The sequence below is a fragment of the Microtus ochrogaster genome, linkage group LG5 (genome assembly GCF_000317375.1).
Source record: "Microtus ochrogaster isolate Prairie Vole_2 linkage group LG5, MicOch1.0, whole genome shotgun sequence".
NCBI classification, from domain to species: Eukaryota; Metazoa; Chordata; class Mammalia; order Rodentia; family Cricetidae; genus Microtus; species Microtus ochrogaster.
Genome location: NC_022031.1, coordinates 18101394 through 18107107, shown reverse-complemented (window position 1 = coordinate 18107107; position 5714 = coordinate 18101394). Strand labels below are relative to the sequence as shown.

The 5714-nt window shown below is 44.5% G+C and overlaps 1 pseudogene; it reads left to right on the top strand.

Moving 5' to 3' along the window:
• Positions 1-1558: 1558 nt before the first annotated feature.
• LOC101983172 lies at positions 1559-1874 on the top strand (annotated as a pseudogene).
• Positions 1875-5714: the final 3840 nt, after the last annotated feature.

The following is a 5714-nucleotide window of genomic DNA, read 5'->3' as shown; positions in this document are numbered from 1 at the left end:
TGCTCCCTAGTGCTCGCTCACGTCTTGGCTTGTCTATCACGTATTCATTCATTCTTCGGGTGTCGGCCTTCATCTTGCTTCCTCGTGGAAACGTCCCTACCTCCGATCCGGGTCACACTCTGCCAGTGGGTACTCATAATCTCCTGTACTTTTATTAGTCAGCTTTGCATACTGTAAGACAGTGTGTTTCAAAAGAAGAAAGGCTTCTTTTGAGTCACGGTTTTGGGGGTTCCAGTCCACTGTCTGTTGGTCTTGGGCTTTGGGGTCAGCACTGCATCATGGGGGGAAGATGTGGTTGCAGAAGCTGGTCACCTTATGACAGCGGGGAAGCAAAGAGGAAGTGAAAGAGGGGACAAGGGCTCCTATATCCCTTTAAGGCATGTCTCCAGTGACATAATTGTCTTCCACTTATCCCCACCTCTTAACGGTTCCATAACTTCTCAGCAGTGCCTGAGACTTGGTATCCAAACCTTTAACATGTGAGGCTTTGGGGTGCATGCAAGATTCAAACTGTGGCTCTCCACATCACTGCACTCAGCGCAGGTATTAGTTCATAATTTTTGGGGTGTTTCCTCACATACAATATGCGCTCCACTAAAAGCTAAGCTGTGGGGATGCAGGAATCAAATGATATTTGAAGCTTTTCTCTGCTCGTGCGTATACCTACTCCTCGGAGTCCAGTAAATGTTGAAAGATCCAGTGTATTTCAATGTGTGAGAACAACTTTTGTAAGTTATACAGTCTTATGTAGGTGATATTGCTATCATTTATTTGTATGTGAATACTCAGACCTTACGTTGTATTTTAAAGACGTTCATGAGTCTGTTCGTATTGCATTAGTTGTAGTACATCTTCGTTCCTTTTACCATCTGAGCTAGCTTTGGCATACTTTGTAGTTTAATCTGACATGCAGAGGCAGAGCCCGAGTTCGCGGGGCATGGGCAGGAAGATGTTTTTCACCCGACTGAGACAGGAACCCTCACCATCTGGGAGGGCTCTAAATTCCTCACCTGACCTCTTGACCTAAGATGCCCCAATTTCCAAGAGATTCACAGCTAACTTTGAGATCCTCCTGGTACCACTTGCTCTCTGGGGGAAGTATGTGTTTGCAGACAAGTGTGTTTGCTTTTATTTTATATTTTGGTCAGAAAAAACACACATCATATTACGCAAGGTTCTCCTATTTCTGCCATAGTTGCCAAGATGCTACTATAAATTCCGCATTCACTTTTAACTCCTTCAAACCTGGCACCTTCTATTCTACTTTCCTTCTTTTAAATTATTTTTCTTTATTTTTGAAAATTTCATTTATCTATACAATAAAGAGTGACTGTATTTACCCCCGCTTTCCTCCTGCAGTTTTCACCATATTCTTTCCAACATAATCACTTCTGCTTCATCTCTTTTTTAATTCTTTTGATTAAAAAAAAAAAGTCCTTTGAGAGCTGCCCAAGTATGGTGAGGGACTGTGCACGGGAGCGTGGGAAACCTAGCTGGTCACATTCTCAGTAAAGAATAATCATCCTCTGTGGCGGCCCGCCATCGGAGAGGAGCAGCCATGGCCCTGTGCTACCCCAAGGCCGTGGGCCTCAAAAAGGGCCACAAGGTGATGAAGAACGGAAGCCAGCCGAGGCACAGCCGGCGGCGGGCGCCTCACAAAGCACACCAAGTTCGTGCGGGACATGATCCTGGAGGTGTACGGCTTCCCGCCCTACAAGCAGCGCACCGTGGAGCTGCTCAAGGTGTCCAAGGACAAGCGCGTGCTCAAGTTCCTCAAGAAGTGGGTGGGCACGCACTTACGTGCCTTGAGGAAGCGGGAGGAGCTGAGCAAAGTACTGGCCACCGTGAGGAAGGCAGCGGCCAAGAAGGACTGATCCCCTCCCCGTTCTCAATAAACGTTGCTACGGCGCAAAAAAAAAAAAAAAAAAGAATAATCATCCAGCCTACAGCAGCCATCCACTGCCAACAGCCTCTCAGGATGCGGCAGGGACTAGAGATCATCCATCCCATGTATACCAAGATTTGGGCTGGCTTGCTTTGCTGCTGGCAACTATAGGTGCTGTGAGATTATGATGGCTATAGCCATATCATGCCCAGAGGACAGCATTTCACTGAATCCCTCCCCATTCTCCGACTCTTACAAATCTTTTTTACTCCTCTTCTCCAGTGTTCCCTGAGCCTTGATAGTGACGGGGCTAATATAGACATTCCATTTAGCGATGGCCACTATTGTCCTAGTCAGAGCTACATTGTAATGAAACACTGTGGCCAGAAGCAAGTTGGGAAGGAAAGGGTTTATTTGGCTTATGCTTCCACATCACTGTTTATCACTGGAGGAAGGCAAGACAGGAACTCAAACAGGGTAGGGTCCCCGAGGCAGGAGCTGATGCAGAGCGTGGAGGGGTGTTGCTTACTCGTGAACAAGCTACTCATGGCCTTGTTCAGCCTGTTTTCTTATAGACCTGAGGACCACCAGCCCAGCTGTGGTACCCCCTACAATTGGATGGCTTCTCCCCCATCAATCACTAAGAAAATGTTCTATGGCCTGCCTGCAGCCCAATCTTATGGAAGTCTTTTCAGTCCAAGTTCCCTCCTCTCTGATGACAATACAACTGTCTAGCGCTTTTCCCCTCAGCATTTTGAGCATGTACGCCTCTTTCTGTTGACAGCTGACCACTGCAAAAGAAGCTTCCCTGGTCAAGGTTGATGAGAAGAGCCTAGGCTTATGGGTATAAACTTTTCTGTTTCATTTTCCCCTCTCATTTCCTGTTTTATGTTATACTAAGCAGTTTCAGGTCATCGGGGGCATGAGACACATCTTTTGCAAAAGTGTGCCTTTTGTCACAGCTATCAGTATTTGGAAGTGTAGAGAAAAGGAACAGAAAGAAGGCTGTTACTTTAAGTATGGAGATGAAATTCAACACAGTGGTTTTGGGGTGGGGAAATACATTGTGCGTTGTTTTATTTAGTCTTCCTCAAATTAAAATCATATGTAACCACCCTTTGACTAAAACCATTTCCACTACAGAACCTAGCCACTATTTCTCAGTTCATCAGACAGTTGTTCAGTTCCCAACTGAACTGGTGTTGTATGGGAAAACCTTGGTAAACGTCTTTACTTAGTAGAAGCTCCGTCCATTGATGAACGTTGTGTAAACATTTTTTCTCCGATTATGTAAAAAATCATTCAATACACTGGAAATGTATGTCATGAGCATCTCAAATAGCTGTGTGCCTCTAAGCTCATGTTTTAAGTTCAATCAAGTAATACTTACAAGGTCCAAGTTCACTGGTAAAGGAAGTTCAACTTACAATCTACAGAAATCATGCTAGTCCACTGCTTTCTTACCATGGGAAGTACCTACTTTCAAGAACCTACATCTTAACAAAATAAGAGCAATAATACTTAGCTATCTGATTAATTTATTGAGAACTTAGGCCAGGTACTGTGTTGAGAACCTTCTGCAAATTACTTCAAACAATCTTTATCCTATGAATAGAAGACATCAATTTTTCATTCTCCTTTTAAAATGAGAAGAAAGTTTGGGGAGATGGCTCAGTGGGTAAGAGTGCTTGCTGTGAAATCAAGAGGGCCTAAGTTCAAATCCCCAGAACTCACCTTAAGTCCAGCATTCCTGCGGGTGTCTGTAATCCCAGCATTGGAGGATGGAGACTTCTGGGTTCTGGGAGATTGGTGGTTGGTCTGTCCAATCAAAACCACAAACTTCATGTTCAGTGAGAGACCTTATCACATGTATAAGATGGACAGCAGTAGATGAAGACATCTGATGTCCCTTTCTGGCCTCTGTGTCTGTGCACATGAGCACACCCACCCATTCACATGTGCACATCCATCTACCAGGTACACGTGCACATCACAAAAAATGAGAAGGAAGCTAACTCACTCAAGTCAAGCTTGAAGTTTGTTATCTACAACCAGAGTGGTGGTCAAAGTCTTCTGCAGTAGGGATGATAAGAGTGTCCAGCACCAGGAACCAGGGGTGGACTCTGTTCATAACCCAGAAGGATGTGCAGATGGTCAGTAAATTCCCTCGTCCCTGGATTGTGGGTGGGATCTGGGGCCACGGGACAGGATCAGATAGATTGAGAAATGGCCCGCTGTCTGAACAGTAGCCGTGATCATAACACAGCATCCTTGTAAGGTCTAGATATATAGATCTTCAGCCTGGGGCTCCAGCTCAGTAGAGAGCAATTGATTGTAGCAGGCACTGTAAAATTTGCTCCACATAGAACAGGAACAAGTAAGATGTGATGTCTCCTCGCTGTGTAAGCCATTGCACATGGACCAGGAATGAATAGGATGTGATGTCTCCTCGCTGTGTAAGCCATTCCACATGGACCAGGAATGAATAGGATGTGATGTCTCCTCACTGTGTAAGACCAGGAATGAATAGGATGGAATATCTTCTTGTAAGGAAGTTGGAGCTCAGAGATTGGGGACTTGGTTTAGGCTCTGGTTTTAGGAGTCTGGTGACCCCAGCAGAATCAGTTATCTTCTGACAATTTCTTGTTAAGCTCAATTTCTCATCAGTAGACTTCAGGGAGGCAGTGCGGTGGTTGACTTCTGAAAGAGCTTTACGATGATAACAGCCACTCCTAAAAAAGACACAACTTCTTTACCATATATACATCCTGTTTCATTGAGTTGTTTTCATTCTGGTAGCAGGGAGGTAGTCTGAAATTTGAAACTTTTACAAGGCAGTAAGATTTATTTTAACTGTTAAATAATTTAGGTCAAGCAAACCCTGCACATAAGTATGTAATTAGGTAAATTACCGCTATTGCTGTTGGACGGTAACTACTCACCCACTGAAAGCTAAAGGTGAGCCCCGTTCAAGGTTTCCACATTTGGACCAATATTTGTATAATTGCGATGCTGTAATCATATCCCGAGGGTTCTGTGGTCCTTGGGGGAACACATTGCTGTAGGAACGCTACTGCTGCGGTAATGATTTTTGCTGTTTATTTATGATACAGTAGCTTAGGCAGTGTCAACACGCTGATACAACAGCTGAAAATGTAAACTGCACTGTAAGGCACTTCTGGGACTGGAAGACACGTTTGTAACATTCTGCTGAAGAAATGATTTTTCACAGATTATGTGGAGAATATCGTGTTTTGTTTTGGGTCATGGTCCATTGGGTGTATAATTGTCAGGGTTTCAAAGGCCTGTGTTTTTGAAACACTAAGAAGGTACTCATTCACCTTCATAAATAACACATATTTTTTTCCCCCAACAACTGGCATTCTGGTAAGTGGAACAACAAGAATTAGAGGGGGAGGTATGTAGAAGCAAGACATGACATGACACCTCGCCCCTTGCTGGCTTCTTTCACTACCTGCAGCACCTACAGAGTGCACAGCTCCACACTGGCTCTTCCATGTTACTGACCAAGCTGTCCTGGAAAGCTTCCATGGAACAAGAGCTCACTTAACCTATCAAACAAAATGGCTTTGTCCAGGACCCTAAGGCATAGCTCCCTGAAATAGAGAACACTGCAGTCTCTTAGCCCATGAAGTTGGGGTGTCTTAGCAGTCCCAAGGCAACACTGAGGGCCTGTGGCTCCCTAGAGAGTTCTCATCAAAAGACAAAGAAACTGCAGTCTGAAGTCAGCCAAGTATGACAGCAGCAGATACAGTGATTGTGTTGATTAGTATCTATCTATCTATCTATCTATCTATCTATCTATCTA